A 26207-nucleotide genomic window follows, 5' to 3' on the forward strand; every position below is an offset into this window, starting at 1 on the left:
AAGACATAGAAATATGTACAAAATTTAATCATTTTTTTTCTCTTTGATTTATTCACAAACAATAAATAAGAAACAATTTTCATCAAATCCATAGAATAAACCAATTAGATTTGTGATTATTATGTTATACCAATCCAGTAAATTGGTAGTAGGGTAAAGCTGTATAATAGTAATTGTGATGAAAACAGAATATTTGACATTCATTTTTTTTTCTTTATCTGAGACGTGCTCCAATCATCCTCGTGCTCAAAAGAAAGAAAAATTAAAAATTGTATAAACACGATAAAAACGATTAACAGTGTACATGATAAGTAATATATTATGCCTATATACGCATGAAAATGAAGTTTGAATAAAAAAATAATATTACAATTACATTTTTTTTCAGGATTTTCTGCATTTATTTATAGTATACAAATCAAATTTACAATGCTTGAGACATAATCATAATATAGCATAAAGTACATAACCAAGTGACAATCTAATATGTAGTGACTGGAGAAAGACATAAGTTCAATATATAAACAAATATCATGAGTAAAATGCAGAGGCAAACTATATAAGCAAATACATGCTTGAAGCATATAGCAGCCATTGACGGGTTTAAAGATAGAATTTCAATCTTTTGGGCCAGATAATACATGCTATACACCACAATAACGCAAGTTGTTCACAATATTCATCCTTAGTTTATGCGCGAGTATATAGAAATGGCGTCTTTCACTCACTCTACCGGACACCTTTATGCCATCTTTCCTCCTACATATAAAATTTATCATTCTTTATCATAAACTTAACTCTACGCCCCGATGTTGAATCACAATAACCAAAACTCTATTATCTTTATGGATATTGGTGATACGTGGAAGTATTCTTTAAACGTGGTTGTGAGCTTTTCAATTATTACCATTATGGTGGTTTCAGGCTTCTCTCATGCGGGATGCCTTCGTCCCACTGCACCAGGTGAATGTACTATGAAGTATTCCTCAGTTCAGTGCGCGCGAAGGATAAAGAGGTGATGTAGTCTGCTGTGCAAACCCTTCACTCGAGTTAAGGGTCTGAATTGCAGCCTACTCATACCTTGTGTACCGAGGGCCCTCTCGCGCAGGCAATTTTTGTATGTGCTATAGTCTTTACGTGGAGACACACTCGTTGATCAAAATTTCAATGAGGGTCTGTGCCTGCAGACTAGAGGGAATGTGCATGGGGGAGGGAGCTGGGGGTTCATAAGACTGTTCGTCTGAGATGCATCATTTCATCATCAACTGCATTGAATGGTGTATTAAAAAAAAATAGTTTCTGGATTATTCTAAACACAGTTCTTACTGATGACTCATACATTTTCTTTTTATGAAAATTAAGTATCATTCCTTTCAAGGACTACATGAAATAAATGAAATATTCTCAACACGTCGAGGCATCCACGGTTACCGTATGGTACTTGATTTGAGGGATCCGCGGTGTAAACTTGTTTAACCATCAATTAAGTAGGTAGCCCATCGTGTTTAGATAAAAATATCATTAAACGCTAAAAGCAAGGAACGGGGAAAGGAGAGTGTCACAGAGAAAGAGAGGAAGAGAGAGGGAGTGGGAGGGGGGGGGGAGCTGGGATGGGGAAGGGAGGTAGATTTTCGTCCCAGTACTCTATTGAAGAAATTCAGAGCACGGAGCAGATGAATGGAGCTTCAACATCGAGTAGACATCACGCCACTAAACATATCAATCAACTCGCACCCCTCAGCATCAAAAGCTGATCGTGCACTTTTGTAAGTGCTGTTCCCGTGCACGTATAGCAACATCTAATGCCTCTTTAGGTACTCACTACCATGACTTTTACAAACCAGCGTGTCTTACAAAAGTAAATATACACAAACTTAGAAGTGCTGACAGTGCTTGAGACCATAATTGCATGGAATATAATAATAAAATCACTATTTATTTGACAAATTTTCATTTTTGGGGTAAACTCAACCCCAGTAAAGATTCATCACCAACAGAGAAAACGATATTTCATTCGTCACCATTCGTGAGAACAATCGATCATTAAAAAATGATGTTGACAAGACAAGACTTTACTGGCAAGATCCGCAATCTGATAAAACAGAATTGGTAAACGACTGACTGTTGAGTTTTAAGTGCTTCGATGCTGTATTAGCATTTTCAAGCTAATTCTGTCCACTTCAGAGGACACTGACTTTCACAAGGTACATTTTATAAGCCCTGACTCTATTTCACACAAAGCATTTAGCATTAGACTAAATGTCTTGTTTATAGTTTAGTGGTCGGAACGAGAGTGCAATATATAGAGGATCAGTGTAATTTAAAAGAGCAGAGTCAACGAAATTGCGACTTCCATGTATAAACAAACAGGTATGTCTCTGTGCAGATAGCGATCGATCCAGGACATGGGACAGCTACAGAAAGCCACTGGAACTTGGGAATCTTCAAATTTCTTGTCAAACTTTCAAAGAACTTCCCTTCTGACGAGTACACATCTATTGAGACGCACTTCTCTACCCCCTTCCTGGAAAACACGACGTAGATATTGTCATTCTGGTCGACTGCACACCACGCACTCGACCAGTCTTCCTGGTGTATTGCAGAGAGAATGGATCCGTTTTGGTCAACGAGTTTAATAGCAGGTCCGTAAGGAGGACAAGGATCAGCAACCAAAAGATTACCTGTTGATAGAACGAAGAGCTGCCATGGGGTGGTAGCACCGTTGGGATGGTTCGAAATGCTTTTTTAGCATCACCCTTGAGATCAAACAGAAATATCTTCTCCAGCTCGCAGTCGCCTACAAAGAGCATGTCGTCCTTGTCCGCGGTCACAGAGAACATGAAGCAAGTCTCCTGCGGACTGTGTATCTGTAAGGCTTCCCCTTTCCTGCTGTAGACATGGATTTGACGGTCAAAGCTTAGCAAAACCAGAGTCCCATCAGGACGGACCGTCATGTCTCGCACAGTCACGTCATTGACCAACCGTTTAATTCCAAAATCGCGTCGAAAGATGTCAGCGCCTCCGGATTCATGCCCAATGACCACACTGCCATCAGGTAGTGAGGTCAGACTTCGCTTCGCGTGGCCAGGGCATTCTGGTAACTTGATAGATGCTATAAGTCGAAGTATCTTAGGCTGAACTATATGTCCTATGGACAATTTCGAGTTGGCATTCTCACGATTGAATTGAATATCGTTTAAGAGATCTAACACAGCTGTGATATGTTCCTCGATGTAGGCAACAGGATCATCCATATCAACTGATGCATAGCGTCCGATGACGGAGAAGCAGCCGACGTTGTTCTCGCGCGATTGGTCATCTCTCTTAGAGGCATATCCCATCCCGACCTCTCTAAGCTTGTAGTCAAATTCCTCAATCATCCTCTGAACTTGTAGGAGAAGGGTTCTCCTGCACTGTTCTATCTGCTGCATGTCCTGATCAGCTGCTTCTAGAATTTCCTGTCTAAGGGACTCCATTCGTTCCTTGATGATGGATCCATACTTTTCCAACATGTCCATCCCATCTCCTGGGGTTCCCTTAAGCAATGAGTGGGTGTCCAAGTTACCACCCTGAGCCATCCTGGATCTTTAGCAAGGCACCTGAAAAATAAAGAAAGGGGATAATATATTTAATTTCATCTTACACAACAATAATGTCGGTCAACAACAATTACAAACTTTGGTATATTTTATTTTAGATAAACATTTTCACTCACACATTTCTGCATCTGCATGTTTTTAATACCAACATAATTTTGTTCAAAGTTTGGACCAACTGCTTGTCTAAGATTTACCAAGCCAAATTATAGAAAAATACAGTTTTCCCAAATATTACTTACTATTTGACCCACAAAAGTATATATAACGTGACTTGTTTAGAAACGATATTTAACAAAAATCAACGATTTACCATCAGTGAAACTTATAGCTTACTTAAACTTAATCAGAAGACTTTCTTGAACTGTGTAACTCCTCTGATTGATAAAGAAAAAGAGCTTAAAGTGGAAGCTTCACCGATCTCATTATTTCCGCTGAGTTTTCCAGTCAGACAACAAGACTTGTGTTATATACAACAATCACTGTAGGCGTTTATCATTTTTCACACCCGTCAAAGCATTTGGCGCTTTCCAATTGTCGTAGCAGCAATGCATCTTCTTAATCAAGAGTACGGAAGTTATATTCCCCAAGAAGGGAGTAAACATTAAATTATTTCCCTGGGTGAATGAAAAATAAGACTACTGGCAAGAAAATTTGACAACCATTAGCTAATTTTAGAGGAAAGTGTCCTTGCAGACAGTGATCACTTTCAAGAGACAAAACAAACAACCGAACATGCTAAAGGGAAAAAAGTCTCCAATTTCAACATCGAGGCTTACAAGTAGAACGTCATAAATGTGTCGCTTTTACAATCCACTGTATGATGGTCATGATAGTAATGATTCTTTTCTTTTAATTTCTTATTTTATTTTACATGTCACAATTCGTCGTTCTTTCCCTCTGTTCATGCTTAATTATGGAACGTTTGAATCCCCAAGGCTTTCTTCAATGTGCGAAGATTGCAAAATATCTCTGGAGGAAGGTGTCGCAGCATGAAAGTAATATCCATATCATTTCTGAAATTAAAGGGTATGTTTGAGAAAGTCATATCGTCATTTCGAAAGCTGGATCATAATATTGACCAAGAATATGCCTGTTATAGAATAAATGTATTATCTTGAACATTAAAAGATGAAAAATATACAATTCTACTGTCGTTTTTTAAATCAAAATACACTATAAAAATATTATAAAAATACGACACCTTTAAAGATTTTTTTTTCCGTAAATCAAAGAGAAATTAATGCTTCGCCTCAATCCTTATAGAAGTAAACATTTTTTTAAAGGTTTAATTCATTATGCACTCACTCCCTAAACTGGCAACAATTTTTTTTATCCTTTTTACCATTTACATAATTTTACGAAATATCACGTAAGTAAATGATTGCAAGATTTCGCACACACATAAATGCCAGTTCACATTTTTAGTTTTGTAATTTAATTGTTTAGTTTAAAATCTGCCAATTTAAGTTAGTGATTAGCTAAAGTGATTACTTTATATTCGAAACACAATCTCTGTTGCGTTGAATATGGTATATTTTTTCTAGTACATCTGTCTATTTCTAGTTATATTGTATGTGTGATTGCGTGCATTCAGTACAAATATACTCTGCCATAGGGTGTCAAGAAAAAACTGTACACCTATATAAGCATCTGTTAGCTTATTTTTTTTATTTTGGATTATCTCCTTATCAATCCTATCGTAGATCGTGTCAACTTCTTCAAAAGGAAACATATAGGACTGATTTTCAATCTTGAAATAAATTCCCAGAATACAATGAACCTTCTATAAGTATTAGCCACTTATGTTAGAATCGATTGTTGTTTTTTGCTCTGTTAGTACCTCGTTGCAGTAAAGAGCTTCTCCAACATTGGATTGAATATTTTACTCTTACAATACAATTCTGGATTTTCTTTACACTACATCCTTTAAAAAGATATTGCCTATTTTAAAGAATAGCATCTCTTCGACAGAAGCGGCGTCAGATTTGTGGGATAGAAAACGAAAGGGGTGACGCCATTATTTTTATATTATTTCATTATATATAAATATATATATATATATATATATAGTTAGAGCCATAGCCTCGCTACACTGTTACCTCAAAACAGAATGTTACGTGCATTAAGTGTCGATTAGTTATATTAAACATCTGAGGGGTCAGTACGTTCAAACAATATCACTAGTATCACGCCAAGTGCTATCTTCATTAGATATTAACATGTCGAAGAAGTAGTAACATGGAATCTTGACCTAACAACAAACATTGACCAATAAGGAATAAATATAGTATACGCTCAGGGCACGTATTTCCCCCTTTTTTTGGGGGGGGGGGGGAAGGGGGCAAAGCAAAAAGGGCACTTAGATAACAAATTGGCATTTTGGTACAAACGGATATTTTCACCACGAGATTATCATCTTCGTAAAGTAGTTGTGTGTTTTGTGGTATAATTTAGTTGAGCAAAGCCTTTTTTGAAGTGATTTGTGATTGACAAGACATATATTTCCGGCTTTATTTTTCCGCGAGCGAGCGATTTGGAAAGTTTTCAATTCTGAAGTTGTAAAATTCCCCTTTTGGTCAATTATGGCGCTAATCAACGTTAAAATGGTATCCTTTTCGAGATGTCGCGAGCTTAAATTTTTAATATACTGATCAGAAATGGTCAGTTTAGTGACTCCTGAAAAGGATATGAATCTCACCAACCGAACAAAGCGATTGCGAAACGCGAGCTGAAGACTTTTGATACTCCAACCTGAAAACTGGACATTCTAAGCATTAAAAAAACATGAACACGAATAGGATGAGTACCTTACTAAATAGTAATTATGCGAGCGCGAAGCGCAAGCCCCCAAATGTGACTTCCTAAAAGGTATCATGTACTACTTCAAATAGTGTATTACATTTTGAAAAGGGCATTTTTTCTAACGGGGGCGGGGGGGGGGGGCACTTGTGCCCCCTGTCCTCCGGTTCGCCGCCCCTGGTGTAAAAGAACACTAGTTGGACATGTTACCGATCAAGCCAGGTCAGTCACTTTTTTGTCATCCTTCAGGGAATTTTAGCCGCATGCAATCTTCATAAGACAGACCTAGCATTTGCGATTCGGAGATGCTAGTAGTAACAGCCTCAAGACATTTTGTATCACAACAAGCATTGGTATGGTTGGTGTAAATACGATGTTAAAGTGGTCTCAGTCGATATGACGGCGGCCCCTATTTCATTCAGTCATTAGCGTTTGTCACTTTGCATGAAAATCAGGCACAATGTTAGCTTCATTTATAAAAATTATCTTTTGATCTTATCGATTGATATGATAAAAAGGGTAAAGCTTTGTGTACCAAAATCAAACATTTCCTATATTAAGGCATCTAACCAATCAAGCTTGGCCATTGGTTATTGCGTCATCTTGCATGTCGACATGGTCATGGTGCCAAAAGCTATCTTCATAAGAACACAAAATATCACCGCGACCCTACACTCTCAACTTACATTAAAGAAATATTAACAAAAGCGTGGGTCTCAATAATTCAAGCAACTTCTTTCTTACCCCCAAACAAAGTTGTCGACAAAATATATGATAATTGTTTTATATTGTAAAACACTATTTCATTTTGCCTCAGTTCTTAAACACTGAGAAAATAAAACTTAATTTTAATGAAACATTTTTCATGTAAGGTATATTTTATTATGAATAGAACCTGTGATATCGGCGTTTTGTTAGAATTATCTCACAACCAGATCATTGTGTTTAATATTTAACAGTTTACAATGTGGTACGAAATGGAGTGGATAAAAAAACACCCCTGAATACCGGCTGCACATGATTTTTGATTTTTACAAAGTGTCAAATATATCACAGAAGCATGAAAGATCATCAGTACTAGCCAGGTTGACAATCTCCCCCTCCCCTCCCTTTACGAGCTTTATACCCCCACCCTCCCGCTATGTTTGCACCTAATAAACTCTCATTATCGACAATGATGGATTCAATGACATAATTTTTCCTAGAGCTCCCGAGGTCGATCTACATTGAAGAGTTCTTAATTGACCTCAAAACACTTCGTCTATTAACAATCCCCTAGGAAATCATGTGGGAAAACACCCCACAAACAGTGGAGCTGAAACGGCGGGAGATACGATGGGGTACCAACAGTAATGTGTTTTCATCATCAATTTCACCCATTTTATTCACGCACCTTGCTTGCAATCTTTATAACGCTCAAGGCGCAAACGGCATTAGCGGGTCAAAATTCAGTGTACATTTCACTTCACTGTTTGCATTTGCATTCCGAACCGACTAGTAAGGAGCGACATTTCTCTTCTAGGCTACGCCGTTGTCAGTCTCGGTCCTTTCCCCCATCACATTTTATCCAGGGCAGACGTGTGAAAGCATCCGGTATCAAATAATTTATTTGAAAACCAGCATTATATTTCATTATCCGTTCAATCTCTCATCCCACACATCACCCGTCCTCGCCATCATCCAAGCGATTAAAACAATCCAGATGTTGTCTTCCCCCATTATTTGATTAGCTGACATCCACTGACAAAAAAAATGTACCATAATGCTACTGGGAATAAAAGTGTTCCATTTCATCACTAGTGCAAAACATTTATCCGGGTGGAAGAGCACATATAGCAACTCTTTTATACCTTTATGAGAACTAATATCATTAATGAATCATAAGTATGATATATCTCGGGGGATAATAACATCCTTTCAACAAAACCTTTGGTCTGGATCAGCATTTAGTATTCTTCATCGTCTGAAATCTCCCCGGTAATACCTAGAGATTTGTTATTGATTGATTTAGTGAGGCTCCTCAAGCTGTTTATTTGCGATTTATTGAATAAAATATCATATCGTCCTTCATGTCCTTGGTGCACTTGTCAATGTTTTGGAGTAAAGTCAAGAGCTGATTAACAAATGCGTCTCTGAAACTTGAGTTCTTAACTTCTTTCTCATAATGTCTTGATATTATATTTATTCTGGGAGGTATGGTAATTATCACTATCGTACAGATAAGGGCTTGGGGCCATGGATGCCCAATGTTTTACAACCAAGAAAAAAAACACAATTGAGAATAGTAAAGAACAATAAGGCCAAACTCTGTGCTCATTCGCTTCGTTCTCTTGCATATCTTAAAAACTTCTGCTCCATCCGCCATATCTTCCCCTGCAAAGTTTTTTGGCCCATTACGCCACTGATTAAGTTATAGTTAATATAGAATATTGCATTTTCTTCTTTACACTGCATATCCTGGACTAGAAACACCAACATTTATGTTTATGAGCGATAGCGACATAAAATTCCTCATGCACTTTAACTCAAAAGTCAAAATAATTGGGCTCTCATTTATTGTTGACGTGAGTCTTGGCCAAAGGAATTAAGTTCAAACTATCACAACCATCGTAGTAAATCCCTATATGCCCTTAATACAATATTGGTGAATTCGTTTCCGCTCTTCAAGAAATGTATTGGTTTATCTCATTTTCCATTAACACCCACGATCTTCAATCCAAATACGGTCTTTCACTATTATTTTCAATGAAAAGGGAGAAGCGTATAGAGGCTTTCTAATCTGTTCCAAGGAAAGTAGGACAGACATCGGTTGGGTTTCCCCCCCCCAGAATAATTGATGTTTCCTAAAATCCTCATGATATCACGCCAACCACCAAGCTATCATAATTCACATCAAGGGAAGAAACAAAAAACTTTCCCTATAATTCCCATCTGCCATCTTCAGGTATGCCTTAGATAATGAGCAACCTTATCCAAAATACCACATTAATTCCCAAGATGTTACAGTCACACTGTAGTGAAGTAATGGGCCAAAAACTTGAAGTACAAAACATTACCGCGCCCATAAGTCGCGAGTGAGTAGAACTTTTGAACCACTTAAATCTAAAAGCTGATTTTATAATAATAATCAATCTGATTTTCACAGTTATTTTGTCCGCAGTTAAGTTATTTAAGGTAGTTGTGTTGGTTAATTCAAGTTATATAGGGTAGTTCAGTTAGATAAGTCACTGAGAAAACAATTGAACCACTTAAATCTGAAAGTTTTTTATGATAATAATCAATCTGATTTTTACAGTTAATTTGTCCGCAGTTAGATTATTTAGGTAGTTACGTTGGTTAAATTAAGTTATTTAAGGTAGTTCAGTTATAATACACAAGTCCTTGAGTTCAGTTAATTAAGTTAAGTAGTTAGTTTTTTGTAATACAAAGCGCTTAGAGAAATTGCAGTAGGCGCTGTCTGAATATTGAATAATTGTTATTGATATATTTTTACAATTTAAATTAATAATAGTTCACTCTTTCACATTTCCCTTTTCTTTCCTTTTTTCACTTTTCTTTCTTTTATGCCAGTAAAACCCAGCTCCACACACTTATTTTGTACTTCATCCGCAACCTTCACTCAACCCGCCAAAACCTCCTCAGCAACTTTCCTAGCTCTAACAACCCTTTTATAGGAAGTGTCTACATTCTTCTACTACTGTTACTAGCGATCTCCGACCTTGACGGAGGAAGGATACAAGAGAGGTGGTGGAACTTATACGCCATTTGATATACATGACCAGTGAGACCGACTCCAGACCGACCACATCAGGCCCTACATGATCACCAATGGCATTATCCATCGGTCGCTCTGGAGTCGATTCCATTGGTGTAATGATATTGTAGCATATAAACCTGTAATTGATCAGGGCCCTGGAAACGATTTTTGGGGTAGAGGTGCTGAAGTTAATTTGACATGGGGAAAAATGGTATTCACTCCATGAAGGTCGTTTTCGTTCCAAAAAAACTGACAAGCAAATAAAAAAAAGTTTTCACTCCAAATGGAAGGTCGTTTTCATCCCCCCCCCCCAAAAAAAAAACAACTGACAAGCGATTAAGAAAATGATGGTCCTTTTCACTCCGAAAAATTGACAAGCAAAAAAGAATGTTTCAAACACATTTTTTGGGCTTTTTTACATACATATATCTCAAATTTTCCACACCTACTAGAATTCCAGAGGGTGCAGTCTTGGAAAATAATACAGCACCCCTGGGAAAATCTTTGGGTTGCTTCAGCACCAGCACCCCGGCTTCACAAGGCCATGACATTGATAGTTTCCTATTTGACCTGTTCAATGTCGTAAGATAATGAAGAAAAAAATCACATTTGTGTTGTAGATATAGGACACAACAGCAAAGAAATTATTGAAAATAAAATTTACAAAATAATTTTTTTTTTTCTTTTTACTAACTTATGAGGTACTGCCTCACCTTTCCCCGGAAAGGAAGCATCTTCTAATGCAGTGGAGTGGATGGTAAACAAGCAAATCTAATCAAATAATATGAAAATATAAAATTAATGAAAAAACGTAACTAACTCTCATTTGCGTTATACTCTCCATCAAATTAGATCAATAAAGTTAGATTGATATGATCACTTAAATTGGCCCAATTAATCAGAGGACAGAAATGAGGTTTCGTGATTTCATGCTTATTCCATTTTTTTTTTTCAAACTGATATTCCTTATGGTTACACCATGAAAATAATGATTAAAGAATAGCCTAAATTACAAATTCATTATAATAAAACGTCAAAAGATTTGGCATTTTGGTTTCGCGGGGGGGGGGGGGTGGCGGCAAAATAGCCCTTTAATAGGCATAATAGGCTGATGTAAATAAAACAAAAGGTTCGATCCCGTCTCAGCGTGGAATTTTAAAAAAGAAATTCCGACAAGCATTATTTTGGCATCAACGTGTGTACTTTTTCAGATTGGAAAAGTATATCTCTGGTCAACCCATCTACTAGAATTTTATTTATGTGAATAAATTAATAATGTTTTGAGAAAAGTACCTATCCTTGGTAACATAATCATTGCGAATAGTGCGTTATCATTCAAGTGGGCCTATATTACGAGACTACACCGCTCAGAATTATGGGTAAAGAACCTGGCCAGATCATGCAAATAGGAGTACTTGAGGCCTGTGGTGGGGCTGCTGGATTTAAAACATAGTAAGAAGGATACGAGCTTACTGTTAGTAGACTGAAACTTTTTTACACAGGGGCCGCGGAACGGTTTTGAAAATGGGGGGGGGGCCGGTGAGGGCTGACCATGCAAAAATCGCAATCAGTATTGATGGAAATTTTTAAGGTTTTGTAAACAGTAGGGGAGGGGGGGACTGATTAAGCCCACCAGGCCCCCCCCCCCCTGTTTCAGCGCCCCTGTGACATAATAATCGCCCTCGTTTATTATTACACTGAGTGCAATGAAAAGTAATTGTATACCCCTTTGGTAATTACCGTGATGTACTTCAGCGCGCATTATACATGTTATAATGTTTGTTTGTTTTTTCAAAAAGAAATTCATCCAACCAATTATCATAGGTGTCATTATCAATATTAGAACCACGAATCTGAGCCCGATATCTCGGTTTCAATGACAAGTTTATACCTCCTTCAGGAGTTGAAATAGCCACTTTGCCTGAAGGGATTATTAAGAAAGTGTATAATGGTGCTGTAAAATGTGCTCTTGGATGGATCAAACCTTAAAAAAATCAAGGGACGACGATAACAGAATAGATTTCACGCTTTTCTACGCGTGTTTTTTTTTAAAGGAAATACAATATGCGAACGTCCGTGTCTGATTACTTTTTTTTCTTTTCATTTTATTGTTACCTGTCTATGTAAAGCGATCGTATAGTCCAGTGGGTAGGTATGATGGTGTGAATCATAAGATATGGGATTCGAATCCATGCACGGCAGCAATTAGCCTATCTCTTGGCATCATTTTTGTATAGGCAATATCGTATTTTAGCATCCACTTCGCATACGCTTTCTGCAACCTTCAGAAATCTATTGAAAATGCCCGATATATCGTAATTCACAGTTTAGAGGTCATTGTCGAAATTTGGCGGGAAGGAACAGCTCATCGTTTTACTATTTATTGGACAAAAAATTATGTTTTAAGTCGAGAGTCCAGGACGACACTGCTATTTTGATTCACCGATTTTCGATAATGGCTGCTTTATTATGAAAGACTTTTGCTAAAATGCCCTATTAATCTGTATTTACCACCACGCCACTGCTGAGAGGATTTAGCTCATTTGTTTTGTATCTCAACCAGGGTAAGGCCAATTATTTCAAAGATTGAAAGTTGAATTCCCTTTTTTTTAATAAAGAATAAAAAATTGTATCTTTTTTGTATCATAATTATTTTCTATCGTTATTTTTTCGTCACTTGGAAAAAGATAAAAGCGACCACCCCTGTATCATGATCTACAATGATGAGTTATGACAACCCGAAAATTTTGCTTTCGTCTATAATCATTCATAATTAGTGAATGTATTTGACTTCACTTTGATTCTCGTTAGTTCATTTACATCGTACGATACCAATGGTCCATCAGTCATAATTCAAACGTAGATAACGCTTGAAGCATACCCATGCTTCCTTCCACGTATAGTAAGCTGCATATAAGTAATATAAACACTGTTAATTGACGCCGTGAGTGGAGGTAAGATGATTTATGCTTCGTAAATGGTTGGGGCGTTATCTGTCGATGGAAATGAAGAAAGATTGATCTGTATAGAGAACACAATTCTTGCCAGTGTTAGGGCCACCGCACACCTTACGACTAGACCACGCGTTGATTTTTGAACAAATCGCACTTAGCTAATTTTCTGAAAATGTGAATGAAAAGTATGTTTTTACTTGAGGTTCAAATTAACTGTAAGAATACTAAAACATGTACAACATTTTTGGATGATTGCAAGACTTTATATTGGAGTAAAGGCCAAATTAGTGCCAAATGATAGCCAGCCTTACGATTAGTAATGACGTCTTTACGACTTTTCTGAACATGTGAATGAAAAGTATGTTCTTACTTGAGGCTCAAATCAACTGTGAGAATATTAACATAACACTTTTTTAGGATTGCAGCCTATATTTGAAGAAAAGGCCCAATTAGTGTTTAATCATAGCAAGCCTTACGATTAATTGCTACGGCGTCCTTGCCATGATTACGACGAGATATCAAATTCGCCTTTATCATAATAAGGATGATAGCATAGTCAAAGATTATTTTGAACACATGTATTCTGACAAAGATTTTTAACATTACACAGTAAGATATTCCATGCCTCAATAATTACATCAAATTCTACGACGTTTTATTAAAAAAAAAACCGGATCGCAGACCAATCGTAAGGTGTGCCTTTAGCTTATTTCAAATACTGACCGAATATTCAACGCGAGTGTTCTCACCTACTTCTTGAAAGTGTCTTCCATTTGATAGAAAGATTCCTCCCCTTGGAGAATGTTATTTCATCCCAGTGTCAGAGTTGACACCTTTTCATACATTAACAACATTTTGAAACCCCCAAGGAATTCATCCTTCCGAGGGCCGTCATCCTCCATCCTGTTTAGTATTTCTTTACTGTGACATTTACAGCAATGCTGAAACATCGGAGAAATCCTATTCTGTCATCGATCTATTTGATGATCCAAGAAAAAAGTAAAAAAGCAGCATTGTCCTACTTGTTTTTTTTTTCATAGATGTACTTTTTATCAGTTCACATGACTTTGACTTAAAAAGTAAACTCGATTGTTCTAAAGTACTTATAATCTTTTTATGAATGCAGTTGACTGTCATGATGTTTTGATAAATTCTTGTGTTTTAAACCAATATGTAGCTGAGCATGAAATAAATAATTTGCTTCAAATGCTGCAATGAATGATTTTGAAATTTATATATTTTTTTTACTTGTCCTGTTATCCTCAAGTCGGATTTAACACACGAGTGAAAATCTTAGAATAATGTAAATAAATATCCAATCTCTCTCTCTCTTTTTGCATTTTTAATCCTTCTCGTTCGGTCTCACTCCCAAAGGCGAAATTTATTATTCATGCCCATCCCGTAATGATGTATATCAACTTCCCGAGTACTGTTATTACCCCTAACCGTGACAAGGGCTGAATGACTAAATATTTGAAGAAAGAGAAAAAATAGATTTAACGGTAACACGGACTGCAACAGTATACGGCCATGTTCCTTAATGAGTATTGATTCTTATATCAAACATCCATCGAAGCCTAACAATTTTGCCTGTAGCAATGTCAACATTCATCTCATACCGCTCCAAGTTTGCTCCATTCAGACGAGGTAATGTTTAAAAATGTTTTCTCTAAATGTCAGAGTTCCTGTAAAATGTCAGAAAATATCACCGAGTGTGACACATAAACGCGATGCCGAAATAAGAAAAGACTCAAAGATAGTGGAATGTGGATGAAAAAAAGATGAAGACATAGTGAGGGTGTATAGGGCAGGTAGAGAGAGTAGAGAGGGAAGCGGAGGGGTGGAGATACTTTTTTTTGGGGGGTGGAGATACTTATAGCAAAGGATGAAAGATAGAGGGATAGTGAGAGACAGGGGGGGGGGGGGGAGGAGAAAGAATGAGGTGTTCATAGTAGTCTTAAAGACGAAGACTAAACCTGCTCTATCATTCATGGTGTCCTGCAGGCAACAAAATGACTCTACCAATATGCGTACCAACTGGTATTAAGCAGTAATGCTATTTAAAACAAGGGTGATTGACTGCCTGCTCATTTTTTTTAATGCATTCATTATAATTATTGTAAATTACCATGGACTACGATGGGTCAAGGCATAACCTATAATTCATAACATCATCGAAACAGTATATAATTATTCTAGTTTTAGGAGTGTTCAATTTTATTATGAAAATATTATTGCCAAATTTTCTGGCTATCCGAAATGATCTCGCATCTGTTTAACTCGTAATCGAAACAAAGAAGAGAAAGTGACTGATCTTATTCAAAATTCTTGTTACATGTCTTGTATACCACTGCTTATCTATCGCGAGCTGAATTTACTTGAAGTGGAGGATCTACTGGGTTATGGGGTTAACCCCCCCCCCCTTGGGCTGCCAAGTAAAAAAGTAATGACCTACATTCTAGAGCCAAACCAAAAGACCTTAACTTTATAGTGAAACTTTTGTTTTGCTTGTCAAATTTCTTGGTCGAACCCCCTCCTTGGAAAAAAGCTAGATCCGCCCCTGCCTTGATTACCCCCCCCAAAAAAAAAAAAACAACTTAAATGCTCATTGAAGAGCGCGTGACCTGCGACGCAAAATACGAAACGCTGTGAAACAAAGAAATATCAATTCATGACCAAAATACATTGCAATTAAAGTGGTATCATGATATACTTTCAATCACCATACAAAAAATAATATCTGATATGCTTGAATTGTCTCTTAAATACAGCAGATAAAATCTAAAATAAATATGAAATTATATACGTAATCATTTCCTTCGTCAGTCATCTCATTAAACCACATTATGGAGAATGATATAATACGTGCAGTATCCGTTGAAAAGTGTTTTTATTCCTTTTTAAAGAAAGTGTTTTGGGGTGAAAATAATTCACCTGTGTTAAATGACCCGAAGATTGTTTATTGTGTATCATACGGTCACTCTTTTTGATGCAGTGATATCGTATCATAAATACAGCCCGAATTATTTGAGTGTATGTTATCTGTATTTACATAAATACATAAAATTATGATTTATGAACCAGAACGATTGCCTTTCTTAATTTCGCCACTGCTTTGTATCGAGCAAAATACACGGGTCTCCTGCATTCCCCTACTCGTACACTTTCAATATTTGATTTTTATTTGTGTATTTTATAAACGTTAATGTTCTTTCTTTATATTGTTTACGATTTTTTTATTTGACCTCTTTACATTTTATAATATTAGATTATGTATTATATCATAATTATGTCGAGAAAAATAATACTGATAAACTAAAGTTATAGGATTTGAATTGTCTTTGCAGGTAATTGCAGGCATTTAAACGTAATCATTAACTTATACTTCGTGTAAACAATCAATGAATTCAGATGCAGCGCAGAAGATTAGCATCGTTTTATGCCGAACGAAGTCACGTGTTACCTTATTAACCTATTCGTGTTTTACAGTTAATACTCTAGTTCCCGTAATTAAATTTTATCCAAGTCTCATCCAGGTAGCATTTAAAATTTCAACATTCCTAGAACACTCTTATTATTCAGTATACCAAGGGAGATCCCCTACCCCGGGGTACTGATATATGATTATCATGTCAAAGGCATTATTTATATATGAAATTTACCTAGAGTTCGGTTCGAAAAAATACAAAGGCATCACTAATTCCCCGAAGAACGTATTGTTATGGTGAAGACGGGGTTTGCAGCTGCTGATACTCAAAGCCTGCGCATATGGGTTATTTTGCCGGAGAGTATATGCACTTTCTTTTTTTTTTCATTTAAGAACACCGTGTTAAACATTAAAGGGTTAAATTTCACATTAAAAGTAATTGCTTTAGAGTGTATTCACCACATCGAAATTTAAAAGAAGACAAGAAAAGATACCTTGATTATATCCCTTCACGCGCTTCACCTCCTCTATTCATAATAATTATTTCTTTATCTGTTTGTTCTTCTTCTTAGTGTTCCTTAGTTTAGTTTCTTGTTCTTCTTCTCTTCATTCTCCTCGTCCTCGCCTTCTTCGTATTTCACTCCTTCTCCTCCTCCTCTTCTTCTCTCTCTTCTCCCCCCCCCCCTCCTCCTCGACCTTCTTCCTCCTCTTTCTTCTCTCTCTCCTTGTACGTTCTTCTCCCCCCTCCTCCTCGACCTTCTTCTTCCTCTTTCGTTCTTCTCTCGGAGGTCCCCGCTCATGCGAAAGATGTTCAAGAGAAAACTCGCCCCTCGACCATTTACATTCTATGTGATTGATTTTTCTTTGTTTTGTCCCAATTTCAACAAGTCTTCAGCCATTCAATTTCAACAAGTCTTCAGCCATTGAAAGCATGTAAATGATGGGACATGCTCTTGAATTTGATCAAGGTTTGACCAGGGAACCCGGGAACCCCCTGGTTTGACTGGCGTTATTGAGTTTTTAAGTGATATCTGAAGCACACCTGCCCCTCCTCGTTGTTGTTTCTGTTATTCTTGCTGGGAAAATAACACCTAAACTCAATAAAGGAAAGACCCATCGGAAGACTCATCACAAGTCAAGCACCACCCTCGGGTTTCTTTTTTTTACCCTCATGCAGTGACCTATTTAAACAAAAGTAGGATAGTAATGCTGGTGCATCGGGGGGGGGGGGGGCATGGTGAAGCTACCACATGAATTAGCTAAATATCCATCTCACATCTTAAACAGAACTGTAGGATCCATGGATAGAGTTACTGCCTGTGCAATCTATCACAAGCGATATAGTGATGTGTGAATGACATGTTACTGATTGCCTGTTGCAGTCTATAGAAATTGGTGATAATGGGTAAATCACTAGTTACTGATCGCTTGTCGAAACTGTCACAGGCGATGGTGATGTGGGAATGTATGGTGCCCATGAAGGGACGTCGCAAATAGACCCACTCGCGAATATTGACAACGAAATTCACGACGTCGCCAATTCCGTCGTGAAATTTGGGACGATACTCACGATGTCGCAAATTTCGCCGCGTGATTTCGTCTCGAATTTCATGACATCGTGGACTTTGTCGCCAATTATTCACGACGAAATTCACGACGCCCCGAATTTCGTCGTGAATTTGTTTTGCTTGCTTGTATTTATGGAAATCTTGCCGAGACTTTTGACAATGCTTTCTGTGAAAATGGTAGGTTTTATCTTCAAATTATGTTCCTTTTGTACAAAGTGAAATAAATATGTAGATTTGTTAGATCTAAGGCTGCCATTGTCTAGACTATCTAATTATAAGTAAGTTGTTGAAGACGACCGTATGCTAGATCGATATGTCTCGTTTCTTAATTCAGTGCCAAGCCCATGCCAACATGCAGGTGTTCAACATGTTCAACTCGAATCATAGTCGTCGTCTGGCGCTTGTACGAGGACCGCCCAAGCAAGCAAAACAAATTCAAGATGAAATTCGCGACGTCGTGAATTTCGTCGTCAATACTCGAGATTTGGTCTTTTTGCAATGTCCCTTCAGGGCCATCATAATGAATGACATGTTACTGATCACCATTTTTTTATTGTTAGTGCTATCCATCGCGAGTGGTGACCATGTGTGAAATCGCCCAGAGAATCATTTCTGTACTTTCTCAGAAATTATTGGAGGTTCGTTACCACCACCTGTAGCTCCCCCTTCCCCATCAAGAAACCTTATTAGATGCACATCATCGAATGGCGCCTTGTTGGTTCAGTTCACCAATTGACAAACTGCTTGAGTTAAGTAGCCTTTCGCAACAGCAAACCTGGAGGGTGGCTATCTAGTGGCAGTGGCGCCTGCATACAAAACACGTTCCAATAACATTGGTCGCTCCGTGACTTGATGTAATTGCCTTTCTTGGTATATAGAGAAGAAATCGTTTCCCAGGTAAGGACTATAACCCTCAAAATTCACCATCGTCAATTCCTAGGAAAACGTGACGCATTACCTAATAGGATACAACAGACACATGAATAATGCACAGGGTTTTGGCTCATCACACGACAGAATTTGATGGATGCCATATATATATATATATCTTCATCTTAACTTATACAAATGTATTTTAAGTTGAGTAACCCATTACAGCGAGGTACATTAGTGGGATTAGGTTATGACGCGTGTCGTCGATCACCAGGCGCATACCCATGGTGATGGGAAAACATGGGCCATGTGCCCCCGCTCCGCCCCCTCCTACGCCTCCCTTAGCACAGACCATACAAACCTTTGCAAATTTACTTCGTAATATGAGAAGAACTCTCTATTTATATACCAAGTAATAATTTTTAATAATTTTACTTGTCGGATTTTATTAAACAGGTATTCCATCATCATACCCCCTTTCCCTTGATCATGTTGATACACAAGTCTCGTACCCCTCTGCTATGAAGTCTCATGGATCCGCCCCTACAGTGAAAGACGATCACTCTGGCCGGGAATAGAACACCGTTTGCAGATCCTTCATGGTTTTCCACAAATTGTCTTGGGTTTCGTTTCTGACTGCGCAGGCGGTCTAAGTATTAATGGCTTTCTTAAACAACCTTAAAGGTAGCTACGTAATACTGCTTCAGGTTGGCCGTGACTCGTGGAAGTAATGGAGCCAGCTCAACAGAAGTTGAAAAAATCGGGATGATAAGAAAAAAACCCTACAAAAGATAGAAGTAAATATTGTCTACAATTTTTTTTTTACCACATAAAAGTTCCTTCAAAACACGAGAATGATTATTTCTTGTTAAAGACGTCATTAAATTTTGGTTTCATAATAGCTATCAAATTGTGAATTATAAAAGAACTCGTGGCTGAGTGATGATAGGCGTACAAAATTAGCCTCTTAATAAATTATATATAGTCATATTTTATTAGATTGTCCGATTGTAGGGCGAAAAAACAAGTCGTCCAAGAATATCCCTAGTTTTGTATATACATAATTTGATAATACCTCCAGAAATCAAAAAAATAATTTTGCGTCGCCTCGCATCCGCGTGCCACAAGCTAAATGGAAATGAAGTAGATAGACTCGAGCAACAGGAAAAATTCATGTCAGAATTCACCGAAGGCTGTAATTCAATTGATTTGGACATTTATGAAACTGATATACGAGGAGGGAAAAGGCATCTCTACATATTTTGTCCATTCTGGTATAATTTATAATAGGCCTATATGAATCATCAAGATGGTCGATTTTTTGTGATAAGATTATAATAAGGGCACGAAGTCAAACTTCATCTCATCAATTGTAAAAATAAAAAATAAAGTCATTTTAATGGGGTTTTGGGGGGTTTATTATCAAATGTGTCGATAAGCAACTAGCAAACATATTTGAAATCATTAAACAAGATCTGCATATTCATTATTTTCTTACTAAATACGGACACTTAATTCAACTTGGACTTTATCAAATGTTATCAAATGTGTCGATAAGCAACTAGCAAACATATTTGAAATCATTAAACAAGATCTGCATATTCATTATTTTCTTACTAAATACGGACACTTTTAATTCAACTTGGACTTGGGAACGTTTTTAATGCGTCATTAATTGTTTAAATACTGAGACCATATGCAAAACATAATTACCAGGTTTATACAGCAATCGTAGCGTTATGTTATACAAACATGATCTGAACCTCGAAACAAAAATTCCCAGGTCTCTCACATCACCATTCGAAACAAAACATGTAGTGGGTAGATAGTGAAAATATCAACAAAATTGCTGTACCATGTATGTGTATAATTCGATCATGGAATACAATAGAAAGGCACTTTCTATTTTATATGAGATGTGCACATGATACGCTGCTGTATAATATATAATTCAATATCCATGAAAATTCGATACGATATACCTTGGAAATAAGGACTGGTTCGGGCATAAAGCGAAATGAATTTTCAGTTTACGACTTTCTCGGTTCAAATTACAACCTAGCGTTACACGTTTAGGAGCAGTTCTATAGGCTTTTCGGTATTATAACTTTCCAATTAATTAATCAATTAATTATTTTGTTTCGACTTTTCATGAAACGCTTTATGTAAGTTAGGCAATTCTACTTTGAATTCAGTAAGAGTGTGTGCTCTTTCCGGGATCTCTCTCCCGTTCTCATTTCTCTGAGGTATAATGTCAAACATGATTTTTGATGAGGTTCTTTTCCCCGCCGAAAGAGAATAGATATTTTTTTTTACATAACATGCATGACATGCACACATTGATATCAACAAGGCCTACATCATTTCCATTTCTGGTCCTTGCGCAAGGATGTACTGATAAATGGAGATTGTACCCTGAATATCTTGTGTTGAGTCATGAACCTTGTTAGTGACTACATAGCCAGGGAAAATCCAATCCTGATAAACAGATAATTAGAAACTCACTTCAGACGAAACGTCAAGAAAATCTAATTTCACTGATCGACAATGCCGAATATCTTAATTAATTAATTAATGCGTCATCAAGTTATTTTTTTATATAAGCAGAAGGTGAACGAAACATGTTCATAATGAAATGACGGAAATCCATTGAAAAGTAATTAAATTTTTTGTGGCATCACATGCGACAAGCTCAGACTGATTTTTTTTTCATATACAAATCATGATGATTTTAGTTTTTCCTCTATACATGTATACAAGCATGTATGAAATAATTGGTTGATTTAAATATTACATCATAATTATGCACCGACAAATGAGCTTTAATTCTTTAGGCAAATGGTAATGACTGTCTTATCATTTTGACTGATTTCTTACAATCCAGTTTTCTCTTTTTCTTGAAACCATCTCTACATTAGGGTCGACTTCCTTAAAAGAACCGTCCTGGTTGACAGACATTCAAAAACTAATCAGGTTGTATGACTATATCCTATCCTGTTATGTAGGCCTATATGCAACGAATTTTGCAAATTATGCCTCGTCATAATTATAGCAAGGCCAATTGGCATTTGTAATATTACCAATAGAACAAGAATTAGATAATTATGATAGTCACTCCATTGATTGCCAATTATGGGCAATTCCGTAAAATAATCAACCTTTTTGTACATCCGACCCCATTTTCTCAGTTCTTACTTCACTTCATAAACTGACCAAATCATGATCATTTGAGAATATTACAGACTGTCAAAAGAACCAGAAGTCAGAGACAGAAAATTTCATGAAGGACATGGGGTCGGATGTATTTTATGGAATTGCCCCCAATGGTATCATTTGGTGTTCATTATTCTCTTTTATACATAGATTATCTTTTTTGACAATCAACCGATACCATACCTTGTTCGAAAACGAAAAGTTGGCATTGTGGTTGTGTATGTAGTAATGACATGCTCTGAATGAGGTAGACAGGGACTTTTAACTTTTGTGCGAAATGTTAGTGTTGATCAACAATGATTAACCAAATGTGTACGAAGAAGTTTCTTGAGAACTTAGATCTATTATGACAATTATCATTCATTCATAAGATAAAAAATTTAGCTTTTTATACATACCTCGAGGTAAAAGCCAGATCCGCAACAATAATCCTCAAATGAACATCATAGTCCATCCAAGAGCTACATCATCATTAGCACTTCACATCGTCACGAACGTCGCCACTCACCTCCAGTATCGATATCCCTTCCGTTGTGGCGGCAAGCAAACCTAAACACTCTATTTAAGTGGGTTTGCGGGAAGGTCGTTGAGTTTGCAGACGACGCGCTCGTGTGATCGCGATACGTATCTTGCACGGTGAGGTTGTAAAAATCTTTGAAAACCCGTGGGGCAGAGCCGTCGATCCTGGGGGGGGGGGGGCGATCGCCCCACCAATGAAAATATTGGGGGGGGCAAACATGTCGTTTTGCCCCCCCCCTATAATTCCGCATGTGCAAAAAATAAAATAAGATTGTAGTGTTACACAGAAATCAGCAAGCGAGATACACAACTCATTCTTTATTTAAAATCGTGCTCAAAATGTCCGCTTTTCAGATTGGAATATCAAAATTTTCAGCTCGCGCTCGCATCATTTCTGTAGCAAAAACCCTTACTTTTCATGATTAACTAGGTGAACATAATGAACCGTTTTCGGTTTTAAACCCCAAAAGAACTCGATTTGCAATAATCTATTGCTGGGTCCTATTTTATTCATCTTGTTCTTTATTAAAAACTCAATATTTTTCAGATCGAAATATCAAAATTTTCAGCTCGCGCTCCGCACTCGCATCCATTGTTTGGATTTTAGATACCCATCTTAATCATTGGTACGTATTAATTTGTTTGTGAGGTATGTGTCTCTATCTCGTAAGTCATATATATATGTTTATATATATATATATATATATATGTATGTGTGTGTGTGTGTGTGTGTTTGTTTGTTTTGCCTTTGGAAAGTTGATTCATGATTTTTGCCCCCACGAGAGTACATGTGAGCCCCCCCCCATCTGAAAAATGGATCGACGCCCCTGCGGTGGGGCCACAGCCCGGCCACTCAACAGCATATGAAAACCGATATTGCTTTAAAGTCTTAAACTGCAAGATATAGGGGGCAATTTCACTGGCCAATGCGCATCCATGAAGTCATGGAACTAGGATGGGCGCCGCTTCCCCTAATCAAAATACCCCGGAGCTGCCCTTGATTAAGGAAAAGAGTAAAATGAAAAATTCTTGAAGGTTAACACAGATGATGGAAAGCGACTAGGAATGATCAAGTATCCGCATTTCACTTTCGTATATGTTGACGAGGTGTAATTATTTATTCATGCAGTCTAAGGTTGAAGAACAAGTAAGATAGATTCACAATTTGTCCGCCCGTCATGCTTTCATTTCGGCTTCGGTTTCATAGGACCCTATCGGTCATATATAGGGCTCATCTGCTTTAACTCCAAGTAATAAACGAAAGTCAATGACATTAAAACCACGATAACTGGATCAAAATGTTTGACGTTTTACGTGTTTCCGGACGATGCCCTACTTAATAAAATTTAAGAAACTTAAATTCCTGATGAAAGGATTTCAGTATTTATCTCCTTTTGTGTTTTTTTCAAACTTCACTTACCCCCAAAAATAATTTTCGTGCCCTAATCTATATACTTGCCGGCAAGAAACACTTATGTATGTACGTACAGATGTGCGGGAAATAATGGAGAAATGGAATGTTTGTGTTGTCTTTTCCAGCGCGAAACACGGAAACAAAATTTACATTCAAATTTTATAGAGAAGACGTTGCGTTTAGATTATGGATTCTTAAGCTTGGAGACAAGCCCGCAGAACCAAGCGGAATTACTTTTGAAATACACCCAACTTTGTATCACAAAGTCGCATTACCTTTCGGTGAATCAATCAATACCACATGACTCTTTTAAGTGAATGAACGGCGGAATCACGATCTCGAGCTACAATTATATATCCAAGGTAACACTGTTAACTTTCTCTGGGAATATTCTCTTTCCGGCTGATGTTTTCATGTGACAAGAATAAAAAAAGTAAAGAGAGAGGACATTTGAACAGTCGATGCATTAATGTCTCTGTTACGACTGTCATGAAATTGTGTCAGGTCAAGTAATAATAGTAATAATGTAACGTACCAGTATTAATATGACTTTGTTTACATTCATTTGGGAATAAAATTGTGTTGAATGTTGTCATAACTCCATTTCTCCGGATTTTCGAGAGATTTGCACGCAGGATTTTGGGAATTAAACCATTCAGCCGTTTGGCTTCGGGAAACTTGACGCATATAAACGAGTAGTGAATAGATAATAGGGAAGAAAAGATGGCAAAACAAAGAAAAGAGGAAAAATATCGTATTCGCTTGACTACGATTGCGTATACCAACCATCGTTTAGCAATATCATTTGTTTTGAAATTCAATGAGTATTTTAGCGGGGATTTTTTTTTTCTTATTTTACCTTTGTCTGTTGGGCCCCACCTGTTTTTAGAGGCCTATTTTGAAATGCTCAATTAATTTCATGATTACGTAACCCCCATCCACTTCACGATTCTCTAAATTCTCTTACCCTATAAGACTTGCGAATTCACGTTCCGATTTCTGCATGAAATTGGTAGGCCTATCGCCACTGGCTTCCTTCGGTCATTTAGCTCTCCGTCTCTGATCCTATTATCCCGAATAAGTAGATTCTTCTGTAAACATCACAGTCTTGAAAGTCAATTATATAATTTGTATCTTGTATTATCTGAACTTATGTATATTTCATTCTTATTCCCTGTCGAGCAGCATTACTGTGGAATCATAGTTAGAGGGTGTATGAATAATAGATTCACATGAGTGCATAAGCGTAAGATAATTTTCTACCTTGATATGGCGTAACCAGGATTGTGGCTCGTCAGGCATCATTTGTGACTCGTCGGGGGGGGGGGGGGGTCTGCCCCCTGCCCCCCCCCCCCTTAGGTACGCTCGTGTATCACCCCTATATATTATCCTTGGTCCTCTAAGAGCCTATTTAGCCCGAAACAAGATCATGCATTAATCATGTGAATGCAAATCGAAATTGAACCACTTTGTTAGAGTAACGATCTTTCGGGCATCACAGTTAGGGCTATTGAGGAATGTACCCTCATGCTTTATAGCTCTGTCTTCTTTGACTTACTTCTACCTAGATATCGTAACGAATGTAAGTTTACTTTTTAATGCTGTTTTTATGAAGAAATCTCTACTAACGGAATGATTGTTCTAGTTTTATCCGACTATTTTATTCGCAGTATCGGCCGCGGCGCAGCTCTTTGCAAACTTTTGCTCCCGTAAGTGGCGCACTGGTCACATGCCCCACCCCATGCCCCTCCCCCCTCGATACGCTTTTATGTCGGTTTGGAGTCGTGGTACCGATTCTATCCTCAACTTTAATGGATTTCATAAAGCCTTCTTATTCCATCTCAAATATTGATTCTTTGAGAGAGGCCGTTAATCTACCGTAGATGGTAAAGGAGTCTTATATGGATTAGGTTCCATCGATGTGAATAATTTTTAGGTCAGTTTTGACAGCTGGAATAACGATTTATAATCCATCTTACTTAATCTATGAAGGAGTGGCATTTCCTATGCCATTTACGGGATTTACCTCATCATCCCCACCTCTCCAACGTTATAAAAAAAAGCTAAAATACTTTGTTTATCAA

At 37.3% G+C, this 26207-nt stretch overlaps 1 pseudogene; it reads right to left on the reverse strand.

The window, feature by feature from the left end:
* Window positions 1-781: 781 nt before the first annotated feature.
* LOC121424682 lies at window positions 782-22725 on the reverse strand (annotated as a pseudogene).
* Window positions 22726-26207: the final 3482 nt, after the last annotated feature.

Source organism: Lytechinus variegatus, chromosome 1, assembly GCF_018143015.1.
Source record: "Lytechinus variegatus isolate NC3 chromosome 1, Lvar_3.0, whole genome shotgun sequence".
Taxonomy (NCBI): domain Eukaryota; kingdom Metazoa; phylum Echinodermata; class Echinoidea; order Temnopleuroida; family Toxopneustidae; genus Lytechinus; species Lytechinus variegatus.